Source organism: Lithobates pipiens, unplaced genomic scaffold (assembly GCF_037356315.1).
Source record: "Lithobates pipiens isolate NorthernLeopardFrog02 unplaced genomic scaffold, aLitPip1_a1.2 Scaffold_23, whole genome shotgun sequence".
Taxonomy (NCBI): Eukaryota; Metazoa; Chordata; class Amphibia; order Anura; family Ranidae; genus Lithobates; species Lithobates pipiens.
Window position 1 is genome coordinate 40,860,140 of NW_027507785.1, and position 18,509 is coordinate 40,878,648.

Genomic DNA, 18,509 nt, shown 5'->3' on the forward strand with positions numbered 1-18,509 from the left:
CCTGTGATGTGGATTGCAGCACATTTTCTCACGGTAGACCCACACCGCGATTTGAAGTGTCATTCAAATGAATGGCACCTCAAATGCGAGTTCCACAATTTGTCATTCATACATCAGCACTGTCAAAGTGCGGGCAGATTCTCAGCAAATCTGCCCGCGATTCAAAACGTTGTAGTGTGAATGCAGCCTTAAGACGAAGCCTTTTTTCTGACACTCGTTGCTTACAAGCAGTGTTGATTTAATGGACTAAAACATTTATTTGTTGACTAATAATTTAGCCTACTAAAATACAACAACTAAAGCCCAATGTGCACGGGACGCTGAGGAAATCTTAGGCCCCTTTCACACGTGGACATTATGTCTGTATTTCATCCATCCGTTTGCGGATGAAATACGGACATACATGCATTCCTATGGGATAGCGGGTGTCTGTGGATGACTATCCGCAGACACCCGCTATCGTCCGCCTCCTCAATTGTCCGATTTTGCAGATGGAGGAAAATCCTATTTTTCTATCCGTCTGCAGAGCGGATCGGATGAACACAGACAGACGGTCCGTACTCATCCGATCCCCATAGAGGAGAGCGGAGAGCTGACAGGGCGGGGACAACGGTGAGCGAGCGGATCATCACAGGGCGGATCATTACTGATCCGTCCTGTGTGAAAGGGACCTTAATGATTTTATTTTTGACAGCTTGAAACCGGTGTTTAAAAACGCCTGTTTAGCCACGTTTGCATGCCGTGTTTAGCAGCGTTTTGCCGCATTCACGCCTAGGAGCGTTTAACCGCTTCCCGACCACCTCACACAGATATACTGTGGCTGAATGGCATGGGCAGGCAGAATCACGTACCTGTATGTTGCTCTTTAAGAGGCGGGTTGCGGGCACGCACCTTTCCGGGGGCTTCGTGAGCACGATCGTATGTCTGCGGGGATACCCACGATCATCTCACGGTGAGGAGGAACGGGGAAATGCTAATGTAAACAAGCATCTCCCCGTTCTGCCCAATGACACGGATTACAGCTCCCTGTGATCAGGAGTGGTGATCAGCGTGTCACACACAGCCCCGCCCCCCCCCCCCCCCCCACAGTTAGAATCACTCCCTAGGACACACTTAAACCCTACAGCACCACCTAGTGGTTAACCCCTTCACTGTCAGCCCTATTAACACAGTAATCAATGCATTTTTAATCGCACTGAACACTGTATAAATCTGAATGGTCCCAAAAAGCGAGCCAAAAGTGTCCGATCTGTCCGCCATAATGTCACAGTCACAATAAAATCGCTGATAGTCTCGATTACAAAAAAATGTTTTTATATATTTTTGGGGTATATAGCAAAAAGTAAAAAAAAAAAAATGCGTTTTTTTTAAATTTTTGCTATTTTCTTGTTAATAGCGCAAAAAATAAAAACTGCAAACCAAAAGAAAGCTCCATTTGTGGGGGGGGGGGGGGGGGGGTAGTCAATTTTGTTTGGGAGCCACGTCGCACGACCACGCAATTGTCAGCTAAATAGACAGTGCCGAAGCGCAAAAAACTCTGTTCTATGGCCGGCCAAATGGTCCAGGCTTAAGTGGTTAAGATATCATAAGAAACATAAGAACTATGTTTGATCAAGTCAGGGGGTGAAGCTCAATGGTGGGGTCATCTGTTTGAAATCTAACATATAGGTCAAATTCCAATTCTACTTTGGCCAACGGCAATGCTATAGTGGTGTATTGGATCGGATCATGGGCTCATTAGGGGCATAGAAATGGTCTATGAAGCATGGCAAGCAATTACAAGTTTTCAAAAAAATTTTTAGTGCTTTTTCATTTGCTATCATTTTTATGTTTTGTAAAAAATAGGGCACCTTTAAAAAACGCTTCTAAACTAAAACGCGCCTAAACGCCGGTGTCACGTTTAGCCATGCTTAGACGCGTTTGAACTCGTTGTTTTGCCTTCAAAGAAAAACCTATAAAACGTAAATGCCCAAAAAAGACATTAAAGCTTCATGTATACGGGACGGGACGTTTTTACAACCTCTCCTGAACGATTTAACTTGACAGATAGTATCCCACACATTTAAAAACGTCATTTTTTTTTTTTTTAAATAGACAAAAATGAAAGACGTCTGTAAACGAAACGCGGCTAAATGCAAGTTACCGCGTTTAGAAGCATTTGGTGCTTGAAATCTAAACGATATTTTTTTGCTTTCCAAGAAAGGCCTCTAAAATAAACTGCCTAAAAGACATTAAACTAACCTGTGTACATGTACACATAAGAGAACATTGGACGAGTTCAGGGGCAGCCTAAAAACGTCCAACTGCCTCTGAAAGTCTGTTTACCATAGTAGCTTTTTCACTCCGGCAGTATATAATGAGTTTGGAAATTGTAGAGAAATGCTTAATACACATTACAATTAAAAAAAAAACTTCAATTAAAAAAAAAAAAAAAAACACTACACAGTAACGTTATAATGTGAAAGTTGTTACATCCTGAGAATCGTGATCTTTATTCTAAGCAAAAAAAAAAAAAAAATTGCGATTCTCATTTCATCCAGAATCGTGCAGGTTTGTAGTAATGCCTGGCACACACGATGAGAAAATGGGACACAAAATGCCGCTTTTTGAATAATCGTTCAACAATCTGATCGTTAGTACACTGCTTTCGAGAGCTGATCACGTCATTTCATGGGAAAATATTTGAAGAGGAAAGTTTTGAAAGGTAATGAATACCTGCAAGTGTTACACTAGCACAATACTGTACTTTTGTATGCACTTAAAGTGGTTGTAAGCCCACACAAACAAAAACTACAAGACAAAAAAGGCATAATGAGCTAGTGAACATAGCATACTAGCCCATTATGAACTACTTACCTTAGATTGTTGCCCCCGCAGTGGTCCTCGTACCGGCCCGTGATATCGTTCCCAGAGTTACTGCCAGGTATCGCAGGCGCCGGTGTGCTGGGAGCCCCTCGTGACTCCACAGTCTGACTGAAGCAATGGCACGAACGCGCCATTGACGTCGGCACATGCAGGGGATATCTCCTAAACAGTTCAGGCATTGCCTAAATCTATCCATGGCCGCTGTAGCCACCCCCTATGCAGGCGTCCGGCCCCTTTTCGGACAACCGATGCCTGAATTACAGCGGCGGGGGTGTTTTTTTTGAAGAACCTGATTAGGGCCATAGGTTCTAATAGGATTCATAGTGGGTGCTCAGAGCCCACCCAGGTGTGTTAGACAAGTGAATGAATATTCGCTTTTCTAAACACTAAACCGCCTCTCAGCCAATCAGGAGGCACGGGTCCAATACCCATCACCTGATTGGGTGAAGGCACAGGCGCTCTGATTGGACACCTAGCATGAAGAAAGAAGAGACCAATTGAGGACACAGGAGCCTCTGGCTAACCCGCTGCTCATCCAACAGCTTGCCGCTGTCACACGCTGACTGACACCCCACCAAGATTGGGTAAGTGCCGGCAGTCAGCGAGGGGGGGGGGGGGTGGACAGGGGCTGCAACAAGGGCACAGCAAGGCTGCAACGGATTGTTTTTTTTCCAGTATTTTTCAGAAATGTTTCAGCTTATTTGTGCCCCCAAAAAACGTTGAGAACCAGCCACCGCTGGTACGCAGTGTATTACATCCTACACATTCACATCAGTCCCTGCCCTCAAGGACCTTAAATCAAATGTCCCCATCTCACATACTAGGGCCAGATTAGACAGGTCTTTGTAGAATGGGAGGAAATCCACTCAAGCACAGGGAGAGCATGCAAACTCCATGCAGATAGTGTCTTGGCAGGGATTCCAACCCTCAGTGCTGCAAGGCACACCCGCTAACCCTTGGTCCTTGCATTCCATGAGGAACTCTGCACAGAACATCACGGCTCTGGGTCGGCTCCTCATTGTGCTGGTGGAAGAAATCCCCATGTATGAACACACGAGGTGTAGGAAGGTTTGCACTGATGAGCATGTGGAGGGCGTTGAAGTCACATGTTGCAGCTGTGCGCTTCCGTCAACACCAGCACGAGCTCGCTAATTAGGCGTGCCGACCATGGCTGTAATACCTAACGGCACAAACATTTCCTGCTCGCTTTTACATCTCGCCTTTACATTTACTGTAAATAATTGACAGTCCCCAGGGTCCAGAACACAGCTGCTCCACGTTTAAAAAAAAGGGGTCTTTTCTTCTCTATTAGCCATCGTCCATCAGATACATCAGCCGCTATTAGCAAAAAGGTCAGCAAGCATCGCCCCTGCTCCCGAAGAGCTTACACTTTACTTTGTCTAACACACCTATACACATACACCTGGGGAGAAGGAGCAGTAAACTACTAGCATTTTCTGTGAATGAGGGGAGAAAAGCCACATAAATACGGATAATGGGATCAATCCCAGGACCTCAGTGCTGAAAGGCAAGAGAGACAATAATTCAGCCGCTGTGTTCCCAATAATGTTCCCTAACAATACTAAGAATGGAGGGGCGAGGTGGGGACACACACACAGAGAGAATGGAGGGGCGAGGTGGGGACACACACACACAGAGAGGAGGGTCGAGGTGGGGGACACACAGAGAGGAGGGTCGAGGTGGGGGACACACACAGAGAGGAGGGTCGAGGTGGGGGACACACACAGAGAGGAGGGTCGAGGTGGGGGACACACACAGAGAGGAGGGTCGAGGTGGGGGACACACACACACAGAGAGGAGGGTCGAGGTGGGGGACACACACACACAGAGAGGAGGGTCGAGGTGGGGGACACACACACACAGAGAGGAGGGTCGAGGTGGGGGACACACACACACACAGAGAGGAGGGTCGAGGTGGGGGACACACACACACAGAGAGGAGGGTCGAGGTGGGGGACACACACAGAACGGAGGGTCGAGGTGGGGGACACACACAGAGAGGAGGGTCGAGGTGGGGGACACACACAGAGAGGAGGGTCGAGGTGGGGGACACACACAGAGAGGAGGGTCGAGGTGGGGGACACACACAGAGAGGAGGGTCGAGGTGGGGGACACACACAGAGAGGAGGGTCGAGGTGGGGGACACACACAGAGAGGAGGGTCGAGGTGGGGGACACACACAGAGAGGAGGGTCGAGGTGGGGGACACACACAGAGAGGAGGGTCGAGGTGGGGGACACACACAGAGAGGAGGGTCGAGGTGGGGGACACACACACAGAGAGGAGGGTCGAGGTGGGGGACACACACACAGAGAGGAGGGTCGAGGTGGGGGACACACACACAGAGAGGAGGGTCGAGGTGGGGGACACACACACAGAGAGGAGGGTCGAGGTGGGGGACACACACACAGAGAGGAGGGTCGAGGTGGGGGACACACACACAGAGAGGAGGGTCGAGGTGGGGGACACACACACAGAGAGGAGGGTCGAGGTGGGGGACACACACACAGAGAGGAGGGTTGAGGTGGGACACACACACACACAGAGAGGAGGGTCGAGGTGGGACACACACACACAGAGAGGAGGGTCGAGGTGGGACACACACACACACAGAGAGGAGGGTCGAGGTGGGACACACACACACACACAGAACGGAGGGTCGAGGTGGGACACACACACACACACACACAGAACGGAGGGTCGAGGTGGGGGACACACACACACAGAACGGAGGGTCGAGGTGGGGGACACACACACACAGAACGGAGGGTCGAGGTGGGGGACACACACACACACACACAGAACGGAGGGTCGAGGTGGGGGACACACACACACAGAACGGAGGGTCGAGGTGGGGGACACACACACACAGAACGGAGGGTCGAGGTGGGGGACACACACACACAGAACGGAGGGTCGAGGTGGGGGACACACACACACACAGAACGGAGGGTCGAGGTGGGGGACACACACACACACAGAACGGAGGGTCGAGGTGGGGGACACACACACACACAGAACGGAGGGTCGAGGTGGGGGACACACACACACACAGAACAGAGGGTCGAGGTGGGGGACACACACACACACAGAACGGAGGGTCGAGGTGGGGGACACACACACACACAGAACAGAGGGTCGAGGTGGGGGACACACACACACACAGAACGGAGGGTCGAGGTGGGGGACACACACACACAGAACGGAGGGTCGAGGTGGGGGACACACACACACAGAACGGAGGGTCGAGGTGGGGGACACACACACACAGAACGGAGGGTCGAGGTGGGGGACACACACACACAGAACGGAGGGTCGAGGTGGGGGACACACACACACAGAACGGAGGGTCGAGGTGGGGGACACACACACACAGAACGGAGGGTCGAGGTGGGGGACACACACACACAGAACGGAGGGTCGAGGTGGGGGACACACACACACAGAACGGAGGGTCGAGGTGGGGGACACACACACACAGAACGGAGGGTCGAGGTGGGGGACACACACACACAGAACGGAGGGTCGAGGTGGGGGACACACACACACAGAACGGAGGGTCGAGGTGGGGGACACACACACACAGAACGGAGGGTCGAGGTGGGGGACACACACACACAGAACGGAGGGTCGAGGTGGGGGACACACACACACAGAACGGAGGGTCGAGGTGGGGGACACACACACACAGAACGGAGGGTCGAGGTGGGGGACACACACACACAGAACGGAGGGTCGAGGTGGGGGACACACACACAGAACGGAGGGTCGAGGTGGGGGACACACACACAGAACGGAGGGTCGAGGTGGGGGACACACACACAGAACGGAGGGTCGAGGTGGGGGACACACAGAGAACGGAGGGGCAAGGTGGGGACACACAGAGAACGGAGGGGCAAGGTGGGGACACACAGAGAATGGAGGGGCAAGGTGGGGACACACACAGAGAATGGAGGGGCAAGGTGGGGACACACACAGAGAGAATGGAGGGGCAAGGTGGGGACACACAGAACGGAGGGGCGAGGTGGGGAATCTGGGGGAGAGGGGATAGAGGGGAAAAAGGGGGGAGCAAAGAGGAGATGTGGGGGGACAGAGGAAAGGGGGAAAGAGGAGATAGAAAGGTAGGGGGCAGACAAGTTGGGGGAGAGGTGGGAGGAAAGGGGGGGATAGAAAGGGGGGGTGCGGCAGAGGGAGGAAGGGGTAGAGGGGACAGAGAGAAGGGTGGGGGGGAGAGAGAAAAGAGGCAGTGAAAGAAATAAAAAGGGGAGGGGTGGGAGATAGAGAGCAACAGAGTGAACTATATAAAAGAATAACATACACCAATCAGCCATAACTTTATGACCACCCACTGAGACATGGACCTCTGGAGGTACACCGTGGTATCCTGTACCAAGCCGTTAGGAGCAGTTCCTTTAAATCCTGTAAGCGGAGGCCTCCATGGATCAGACTCGTTTTTCCAGCACATCACACAGATGCTCAATTGTATTGAGATCTGGAGAATTTGGATGCCGACGCAACACCTTAAGCACATCGTTATTCCTCAAACCATTTGTGAATTCATCAGACCAGGTCACCATCTTCCATTATGTCGTGATCCAGTTCCGACACTCACATGACTGTCAGTACTTTTGGCTGTGGATACGGGTCAGCATGGGCAAACTGACCGGTCTGAGGCTACCCAGCCCCATACAAAACTGTGATGCACTGTCTGACACCTTTCTATCAGGTCGGACTTGTGTCTTTTCAACCTCACCTACTATATAACTATGTGAAACTAGCATTGATTTTTTTTTTTCAGCAATTTGAGTTACAGTAGCTCTTCTACTGGATCAGAATAAATAGGCCAGCCTTCACTCACGTGCATCAATAAACCTTGGCTACCCATCACCCAATCATGGGTTCACTGGTTTGCCCTTCCTTGGACCACTTTCGGTAGACTGCGAACATACCGCAAGAGCGCCAGTTTTGGAGTTGCTCTAGTCTACACATTACAAGTTGGCCCTTTTCAAAGTCCCTCAAATCCTTATATTTGTCCAATTTTTTCTGTTTTCAACACAACTTCAGAGAAGTGTTCATATGCTGCCAAATATATCCCACCCACTTCCAACGTTACTCGATTTAGCAGTCAGTGATCATAATGTTATGGCTGATCAGAGTATACACAGTATATATAGAGAGACATGGTGAAATACAGAGTGACATAGGTGGTTATTGTCTCCTGCACTCCTTTATTCTCTCTCGTGTTTGGGCAGGTGATGTGGCAAGCAGACTTTTCCGCTCCAGCTCTCACTCCCGATCGATAGTCGTGTCATTGTCCCAAACCTCGCAGCTGTCTGTCATCACATGTAGTCGGATCCAAGTGACTCACTCCCTGTGGAGACGCTGCCTCGTGTAGCGCTGCGTGTAATACTCCCAGCTGTACCATCCTCTTGACCGGCTACACTCTTGTGAAATATTAACAGGAACAACATTTAGGAACCTACTCAGCCACATTTGTTTCCTGGAAGTCTCTCGGGTCTTTGAGTTGTTCTATTGCTGTATTTTGTCTCCATCTCAAAACAAAAAGATAGCATTCAGGCTTGTGCAAGATCTCCGCAGAATGTGGGTTTTGGTCAGCCAGAACACAAGACAGAAATTGCTGATTGAAAATGACCGGTTGTGCTTAAGCCTGGTGCATGGAGTATGAACTCTCCATTTGTACTCTGTACCTTGTATCTTTACCACAGTAAGATCTATTGTCTGCTGTACACCAGAGCTCACATTTTAATTCCTGCATGTATTGTATATGGTATGACTACTTTTTTGACCAATAAAACCAAGTACATTTTTATGAATCTTTTGCATCCTCATTGCTGCCAAAAAACCCCACGGGGAACTTTTTTTCCATGCATTCATGGGTCCAGGTGGGTATAAAACACGGATAAGTGCAACTGCACTAAGAAAGCCAACCACACTTCAATGACGTCACTCATAGCGAAACATTATTGCTCCAGACATCACATACAGTCCAGCTAGTCAATGCCTCAACACATTTCACCCAACGATACCCTTGCCAGGTGAAATGCATCAGTGCGACCTTCTGTTTGTGATGTCCAAAACAATACATTTTTATTATAGTTGTTGCCATTGGAATTCAGTTGGCTGTCTTTATTTGCAGTAGCTGCATACAGTTGGCCACCTTGCAGGAGATTGCAAAGGTCCTGGGTCTCTACAGGACAGGCCCAGAGGCGCCGGGACCTTGCAGGATGGGGAGTGAGATTTACCCCATTCTATGTACGGTTTACCAATATTCCCGAGAGAGTGTGTAAGAAAACCCCAAAAACTTTAAGTTTCTCCCATAACAGGAATAGAGAAAAAAAATCTTCCCAAGGGGACACCGGTTCTGATGACAACCAGGGACTCCCTCACTATGGAGAGATTTCCTCACTTCCTCTTTTGGTTAAGGGACGGGAAGTGAAGGAGATTTTCCACAATGGGATACAGATTGCATAGAATGTTATAACCCTCCCTTACTCTATTCAAAATGAAAAAAAAAAAAATGGTTTTGCAGTTCCACTTTAAATGAGCCATTTGATTTGTGCTCCACAGGCATGAGATAAGAGTTCCCTGAATCGCCCCGAAGTTGAAGGCTCTCGAACATATGGGCTGCATTTCAGATACTGAGCGGGTACAGTATATAATAACCTTCATCCATTACTGCTTTTACCCTCGTCAGTGTCTACCAGTCCCTTATAACATCTCCAATGACCAAAAGGTTGGCTTCGAGATGATCTGTAGACCCCTCGCAGAGTTGGGTTATGCATGATGAGCACCGTCACTACAAGCACGTTTAGCAGGTTGGGGTCTACAGAGGGCGGCAAGGCATTTTCTGGGAGAAGGTGCCCTATCAGACCTCAACACCCCTAGACAAAAGCATTCTGCTCCCAAGTAAAAATATTGGATACAATATGTGAAAGTCATAAGCAAACATGGCGGCCCCTAGACACGCATACCATTTTATCCATGTACAAGCTCTTAAAAATAAAAAAACTATTCCTCATCAGCAAACGGACTCCATGTGTTCTCTTTTTAGCTCAATTTGAATGAAAACAAAAAAAATAAAAAAAGCAAAAACGCAAACAAAAAACAAAACAAACAAATCGATAACCTACATGGCAGAATTGCTATCTGTGAAGGACAGGCTGCCGCTGAAAAGAATCACCATTGGAGGGAATAAATATAATTATTCCGCTGAGTAAAATTTTCCGGTTTCTAGGGAAATTCTGCCTTCTCAGCTGACCGCAGGCAATAAGTGGAACTCTTCAAATTTTCCTATTGTAAAGAAAATTTCCTCCAATTACTCTCCGCTGAAAGATCGCCCCAACAACATTCACACAGATAAATAAAGGCAGGATTTTTTTTTTTTTGCCGTTTCGCCTGGCTGTACCGCTTTCAATTCCCTGTTGCAGACACTAGGTGGTTAGTTTAGATGTATAAAAACTGGTACTACCCACACAGTACAATCTTTTACTGCAATACAAAATTTCAGACACTTTGATTGTAAGATATTTTCATGCAATGTGCTCAATTCACAAAGCTTTAAAACACAGGGATAAGGATGTTTTTTTAAAGTGGAACTAAAATCCGAAATACTTCTCTCCTACAATGGTTCAAGGTCCTTTGTTGGCATCTTCTCCTGAGTGTCGGAATGTAAACATCTTAATTGGATGGCACAGGATTGCAGTCATCCCAGCGGGCAGGATCTGTGCAGGAATGTAAACTGAGCTATGCATGCCATCTGAAAGATGCACGTGTGCATGAAGGACCAAAATTAGAATATATAGTTTATCAACATCTTGCAGTTTAGATGCCCTACCTATAGGTAAAGTCCGGGTCAACATGTGCCCAGCATTTGAAGTAACGCGAGGGGGCATATGCGGAATAAAAAACTGCTCCAGACCTGGCCAGGTTGCGCAGGGCACACTCCCTTTCCCATACACCAGGGATCCTCAAACTACGGCCCTCCAGCTGTTACAAAACTACACATCCCATGAGGCATTGTAAAGCTCTGACATTCACAGACATGACTAGGCAAGATGGGAATTGTAGTTGATGAACAACTGGAGGGCCATAGTTTGAAGACCCATGCCATAAACAATGGAAGTATGCTTTTTTTGCTGCTGCAATTTACACATGCCCTTCATACATTTTAAGATCCACTACAGGCACAATTCAAACTGATACCTACATAGAGCACAGCCTACCTGCTTAGCACTTTGTTTTTATATCCAAAAAGTAGTAAGTACCCCCAGTCCACCTCACTCCTTATTTGCAATCTGGTGATGCTGGATCATGGCTACTAGTGATGCCAGAACACCCTCCATGCTGCCTCTCACATGCAAGACTGATTTACAAAATGTCAAAGCAAAAGGTTTTTCTCAACCACCAATCAGATTTAAAGCCCAACGCCAGCATTTTACTTAAAAATGATCCTCCTCTCCCCCAGCAGATGGCGCACACCCATGCCCCATTGGTAGACTGTTCCTTGGCATCACCACATGCAATGCAGCGCTATGGACCTTGATGACCTTTGGACCTTGCACTTCTAGAGCATGAGGAAGACACATTGCAGGGACTGGTCTAGTAGCTCAGAGGATCACGTAAATCTTCTCTGCAGCTGCGCTGTGCTCCTTTTTAGGTCTAGGAGGCAAAGAGGAATTTTCAAGTTTTCAAGAGTTGGGCTTCAAAAGCTGCCCTGGAAATTTAAATGCGATTGGTAATGCGGAAAGCAAAGAGGGAGACGGTAAAAAGCATCAACTTGGCGAAAAATGCCTCCTGACCCTTTGAGGCGACATGCATTTTCTACAGATGCAGTAGATCAAGTATTACCCAAAATTCACAGTCACAGTAGTACATAGCTCACTGGCTGGTCTTAACTGTTGTCAGGAACTCCAACTTCAGCACAGAAAATTGTCGTTGTGAAAACCGTTGCCAAGTTTTACTATAACAAAGCTTTTCCCATGCAGATAATACTTCTTAATACTAAGATAATCAAACTCTTTATAAGGGATGCGAGCATAGACAGGCTCTACACCAGCCATTCTCAGAGTTTTGTGAAACCCCAGGGTTCCTCCAGAGGTTGAGAAGTTGGCGATTGACCTCCCATTTGATGGTGCCTGCACCAGGGTCAAAACCACTGGGCAGTCAGACGCATGACAAAGGATCTTTTTAGCCATCTGTAAGGGTGGATTTGTGAGTACCACTGTAAGGGAGTTACTTTCCACCGGCCACCAGCATAAGGGGGTATTTTTCCCACTGACCCTCAATGAGCTAGTTTTAGCAGGGGGGTCCCCAAAATCTGAACATTTTGAGGGTTCCTCTGTGGTAAAATGGTTGAGAAAAGCTGCTCTACACAGATCCCATTACCACTTTTGAAATGTGTGTGTACAAACTTTGAAAACTACTATACTTTACATCCCTCTTCCTTACCAACTCCAACTGACCGAATTCTATCCCCAGCACCCTTACTACACCCATTGCAGAGTGGAAGCGGGATCTTGGATGTATTGTCTGATGAAGACTACACGGGCATCAACATTGAAACTCCAAAAAAATACCCAAGCATACCCAAGGAAAAAAAAAAAAAAAAGGTACAAAGCACCATTGAGATGGTACAGGTGTCCATATACCCGCCACAGGATGTCTTCCAGCTTCCTTGAATGTTTGAGGTTAACGCCAACACTGGTTCCATACTACATACATAATGGTACTGACCAAAATAACGTTCTGGGGAAATGTCCTTTGCACTTACCAGGTTACAGGTAGATCCCCCCCTAATATTCCTCAGGTAGTTTTACAATCCACCATCCTAGGTGCCTCCGCTAAAGGCTCCAACATTGGGGCAATATTTGTTATTGTTGCGGCCATTACAGCAATGCCGATGTACTAGGTATCAAATGTTGTCCTCTCCATTACTGAATGGACACTGGAACGATGTCATTGCATGAGATTGGAATTGCTCACGGCACAACTTTACAAGATACACAACATAACCACATTTGTTCTGCCTGGATCGTTTAAAATGGAATTGGAAAATTTCAAGGTCTTTTTAGAGGAGTTTCAGCGATGGAGCGAATAGTCTTGAGGCTATTCCCTGATTGCAGCACTCAATCCATCTCCACTTCCGGAGATTAGACGCGGCTATCCAACGCAACACATTCACCCCCCCCCCCCCCTCTTTCTCCAATCTTTTTTGTATTCTTGTTTGCATCTCCTATTAATTTTGAAGCAGCTACCGCAACTCACCACATTAATTTAAATTACAAATGGCTCTCTCAAGCCTATGGCTCTTGGATCCAAATATCCTTCCTTTACATATGCTATACAGTGCCTTGAAAAAGTATTCATACCGCCTTGAAATTTTCCTCATTTTTCTTGCTACAACCAAAAATTTACATTTTATGAGATTGTATGTGATAGACTAACACAATGTGGGACTTAATTGTGAAGTGAAAGGAAAATGATAAATGGTTTTCAAAAATTGTATTAAAATATCTGAAAAGTGTGGCATGCATTTGTATTCAGCCCCCTTTACTCAGATACCCCCAACTAATATCTAGTGGAACCAAATAGTCATCTAATTAGTAAATAGAGTCCACCTGTGAGAAATATAATCTGTCTAAATACAGCTGTTCTGTGAAGCCCTCAGAGGTTTTTAGTTAGAGAACCTTAGTGAACAAACCACATCGTGAAGGCCAAGGAACACACCAGACAGGTCAGGGATAAAGTTGTGGAGAAGTTTAAAGCAGGGTTTGGTTATGAAAAAATATCCTAAGCTTTGAACATCTCACGGAGCACTGTTCAGTCCATCATCCAAAAATGGAAAGAGTATGGCACAACTGCAAACCTACCAAGACATGGCCGTCCACCTAAAAACGGACAGGCCGGGCAAGGAGAGCATTCATCAGAGAAGCAGCCAAGAGACCCATTGTAAGGTTATATAAGCTGCAGCAATCCACAGGACGACTATTGGTCATGCATTCCACAAAACTGGCCTTTATGACCAGATTTGTGGTGGAAATAGTGGAAAAAAAGCCATTGTTGAATAAAAGCCATAAGTTGTCCTGTTTGTGAGAAGCCATGTGGGGTACACAGCAGACATGTGAAAGAAGGAGCTCTGGTCGCCAAAATTTAACATTTTGGCCTAAGAGCAAAACGCTATGTGTGGCAAAAAACGAACAGCACAACACCCTGAACACACCATCCCCACTGTGAAACATGGTGGTGGCAGCATCATGTTGTGGGGATGCTTTTCTTCAGCAGGGACAGGAAAGCTGGTCAGAGTTGATGGGAAGATGGATGGAGCCAAATACAGGGCAATCTTAGAAGAAAGCCTGTTAGAGACTGCAAACTACTTGACACTGGAGAGGAGGTTCACCTTCTAGCAGGACAACTACCCTAAACATACAGCCAGAGCTACAATGAAACAGTTTTAGATCAAAGCATATTTATGTGTAAGAATGGCCAAAAGTCCAGACTTAAATCCAATTGAAAATCTGTGGCAAGACTTGAAAATTGCTGTTCAGACACTCTCCATCCAATCCAATTCAGTTTGAGCCATTTTGCAAAAAAAGGGGTAAAAATTTACACTCTGTATATGCAAAGCGTGTAGAGACATCCCCGAAAAGACTTGCAGCTGTAATTGCAGTGAAAGGCGGTTCTACAAAGTATTGACTCAGGGGGATTGAATACAAAATGTACCCCCCCACACATTTCACATATTTGTAATAAATTTTGAAAACTATCATTTTCCTTCCACTTCACAAATACGTGCCACTTTGTGTTGGTCTATCACAAAATCCCAATAAAACACACATTTACGTTTTTGGTTGCAACATGAGAAAATGTTGAAAATTTCAAGGGGTATAAATACTTTCAAGGCACCGTATGTTCCTATACAAAAAGCATAATAAAGATAAATAAAAATACCGGCGTACCGTTGTATTTGCTTTCCAAATCTGTAGTTTTCCCCCCCCTCTATATTATGTTAAGGATCACCTGGGGAGTTAATGCGTATACTTAACCGTCTTTATGCTGTGCTGGTAAATCTCATTATCAGTTGCAAACTAGATGTGCAGACTGTATTCTAACAAAGGGTTAAAGATATCAAGGCTTGGATGGTAAACTGCATGGTAATACTCGTCACAGTTTTCCCGCACGTCATCCTTCTGACTGCACTTTGATATCAATCAGAAAAGCTGCCAAACTATTAACCTACTCCAAAAAAAAACAAAAAACATAAGAAATGTTTTACAAGTTAATTGTTAGAATTTCCATGTGAATGGAAACAAAAAACAGTGAGGTTTTCGGACATCTGACTTCAAAAGTGAAATTGCGCTGTAAATCCAGGTGCCAGCGCAGTTCTTGTGTTCATAAATGCTTGACACAAATCATTTGATGCTGCAGATTCTCACCTTGTGACGCTACAAAGTTACAATGTAACGTCTGATCACAGAGGTAGAAAAAATAAAAAAAGACTGAGCAAATGCTTCCTCCTGCCTGCAGCAAAATAATCTCATAATCTAGGTATAATCACTGGACTAGAGTTTCAGGACAGGTTTACTATGGTAAAATTGTTTTTACGTAGGGAGATGCCAAGAATTTATTCGCGCAGACCTACAGTTATGGGAAAGTCCATTTTAATGGACGGGGCGCCTGAACATAGTTGTTTACATGGCTGTTCTGTAGCTGCCATGAGTAAGAACTGCAACACAGCCAGGCAATACTGAATCAGGGAGAGATGGATGGATGGCTCGCCTCGGCTACCGGTAGAGCTGGCAGGAGATCCTTGGATTATTGAGCATTTGGAAGCTTTGCCAGAACAAACAGCCCATATTTGCATGATCTGTTCCCTGAAACAGGGAAACGCCAAGAGAAGAAAAAACACAAGAGAACACTTGTAAAAGCTTCCATCACAGAGACTGCATAAAATTAAAGTAAAAAGACGCATGTTCTTTTCCATGGCAGGCAGACAGGAGCATTTCTTAAGGTGTCCATGTGTCGCGGTACAATGGGATAAAGGGTACGTTTTAAGGTTCTTTTTGCAGCAAAGATTTTAGTATGCGGTATTTTGGCAGAATTGCCAATCGGACTTGCCCTGTACTCAAGATCATATTCCGTGCGATTACGGCAAGGCCCAAGTTTACTGTTAGGATATTGGTTAGGTGCGGTGTTAAAGCAAAATACTTTCATAGGAAATTTAAAAGGGTTAGCTCACCATTACAGTAAAAATGCCTGTGCATTCCAGCTACCCTACTACATAAAATAACAAAAAAAAAAAAACGCATTGCTCGTGTTTTGAATAAGACTCTGCTTTAATACTTTAAAATTTAGACGGTGCATAGCCTCTCCAAAGCCTGTCAAAAAACTCCTAGGTTGGGGACCTGCCTTTCTTCTCCCAAGCTTGTTGGGGAAAAAAACCTAGATGGTCCGTATTCAAATCCTCTCCCAATCTGTCCAAAAAAAATCCTAGGTAGGCCTGCCTTATCCCATTCTCCTCCTAGGTAGGCCTGCCTTATCCCATTCGCCTCCTAGGTAGGCCTGCCTTATCCCATTCTCCTCCTAGGTAGGCCTGCCTTATCCCATTCTCCTCCTAGGTAGGCCTGCCTTATCCCATTCGCCTCCTAGGTAGGCCTGCCTTATCCCATTCTCCTCCTAGGTAGGCCTGCCTTATCCCATTCTCCTCCTAGGTAGGCCTGCCTTATCCCATTCTCCTCCTAGGTAGGCCTGCCTTATCCCATTCTCCTCCTAGGTAGGCCTGCCTTATCCCATTCTCCTCCTAGGTAGGCCTGCCTTATCCCATTCGCCTCCTAGGTAGGCCTGCCTTATCCCATTCGCCTCCTAGGTAGGCCTGCCTTATCCCATTCGCCTCCTAGGTAGGCCTGCCTTATCCCATTCTCCTCCTAGGTAGGCCTGCCTTATCCCATTCTCCTCCTAGGTAGGCCTGCCTTATCCCATTCTCCTCCTAAGCCTGTCCAAAAAAAACCTGGGCTCCTAAGCAACATGCCATTCTTCTCTCAAGCCTGTTGGAAGAAAAAAAAAAAAAAAACCCTAGGCGGGCAATATTTAATTCCTCTCCCATGAAAGTTTGAAAAACTTCTAGGTAGGCCATATTTAATTCTTCTGCCAAGTCTGCATGAACAACTACATAGGCATCATTCCATTCTTCCAAGCCTGGGCAACGTTCCAACTCACCCACAAGAATGCTTGCTCCCGAGAAGTTAAGGCGTGTATGCGGCCTGTTCTAGCAGAAATCCACTACCCATCAAAAAGTGCAACTGAAGTGATTTTCTGTTGTGGCCATCTTGGTACACCCGCACTCATCTGCAGCAGGCCTACAGTCAGAAGGCAGCAAGCGAACTTTTTTTTTTTTTTTACTTCATACATTTTTTATTTTATCAAAAGAGAACATAATTAAGATTGTTGCAAATGGTACATATTGTAATAAAAAAAACATTGTAAAGGCATATAAAGTAGGTTTTGTTCAAATCTTGATGGCCCAATTCAGCCTACCTCAAATGGGTTCACATTGTAGGTCTGGGAAGTCACCACATTGAGCCGCTAGTCAGCCTGTACAACTATAACTAAGGGAATAACATTGGGAAGGGGAGGGTAACAATATAGGAAATTCAGAGATTAGAGGATAACATACATAGTGTTCTACATCCGCCTATAAGTTAATTGAACAGATTCTAATAGATTCAAATTCTAACTTACCCCACAGCCTGATATAATCTGTTCAAGTGAACATCATTTTACACCCACCAAAGTCTTGCATGTCACACTTGCTTTTACCAGTAAATTCAGCTTATATAGTTAAATACAGTATTTTAAAATCCATCAAACCGCTTTGATGTTGAATTTTAAAAGCAGCAGTGTTCTGCCAGATTAGCAAACCTGTGAGATCAGCGGGCTTTCCGATCCTTTCAAAATTCAACAAAACAGTGTCAAGGACTTCCAAATACTGTATTTCACTATATAAGCTGAGTTTACTGGTAAAAATAAGTCTGAAATGCAAGACTTCGGTGGGTGTAAAAAGATGTTCACTTGCCGCCTTCCGGCTGTAGGCTTACTACGTACGAGTGCGGGTGTACCAAGATGGCCGTGACGGAACATCACGTCGGATGCATTTTCTGATAGAACATAGCCAACATCTAGTACCTAGGCAAGACCTACCTAGAATTTTTAGAGACAGTCTTAAGAAAGGCCACACGGCCTACAGGCAAGACAAAAAAAAAAAAAACACACTGCTGAGATTTTGAATAAGCTACTTTTCAACGTACAGGGATGGAATGCATGGGCAAGTTTATTGTTATGGTAAACTTACCCTTTTAGAAGGCTTCTCCTGTTGACTTCCTTCTCAAATTATGTTAGTTACCAGCTGAATTAAAGAGAAATGCACAATCAGTTTTACTAGCCGATCCTGACCGACCCACTTATACTGGCATTCACGGCAATGCCCTACTCTAGTCTCTGGTTCATTTATCTCTCCCCCCCCCCCCCAATCAAATATTTGGGTTCCACACATTATACCCCTTACCGGATTTTAATCTACCCCAACACTTTATACATATTTTTCTAATTTTT

General features: G+C 46.0%; 1 protein-coding gene across 6 annotated transcripts in view; it reads right to left on the minus strand.

The window, feature by feature from the left end:
* The window catches only part of GDPD5 (glycerophosphodiester phosphodiesterase domain containing 5), a 333,808-nt gene that overhangs the window by 246,151 nt on the left and 69,148 nt on the right, over positions 1-18,509 (minus strand). For 2 of the 6 annotated variants that reach the window (XM_077451456.1, XM_077451451.1), the window contains exon 2: positions 18,250-18,303. The exons of the other annotated variants lie outside the window; for them this stretch is intronic. The gene's annotated coding sequence lies outside the window, so the exon portion shown is untranslated. The remainder of the gene's footprint in view (positions 1-18,249; positions 18,304-18,509) is intronic. 6 annotated transcript variants of the gene reach the window in all.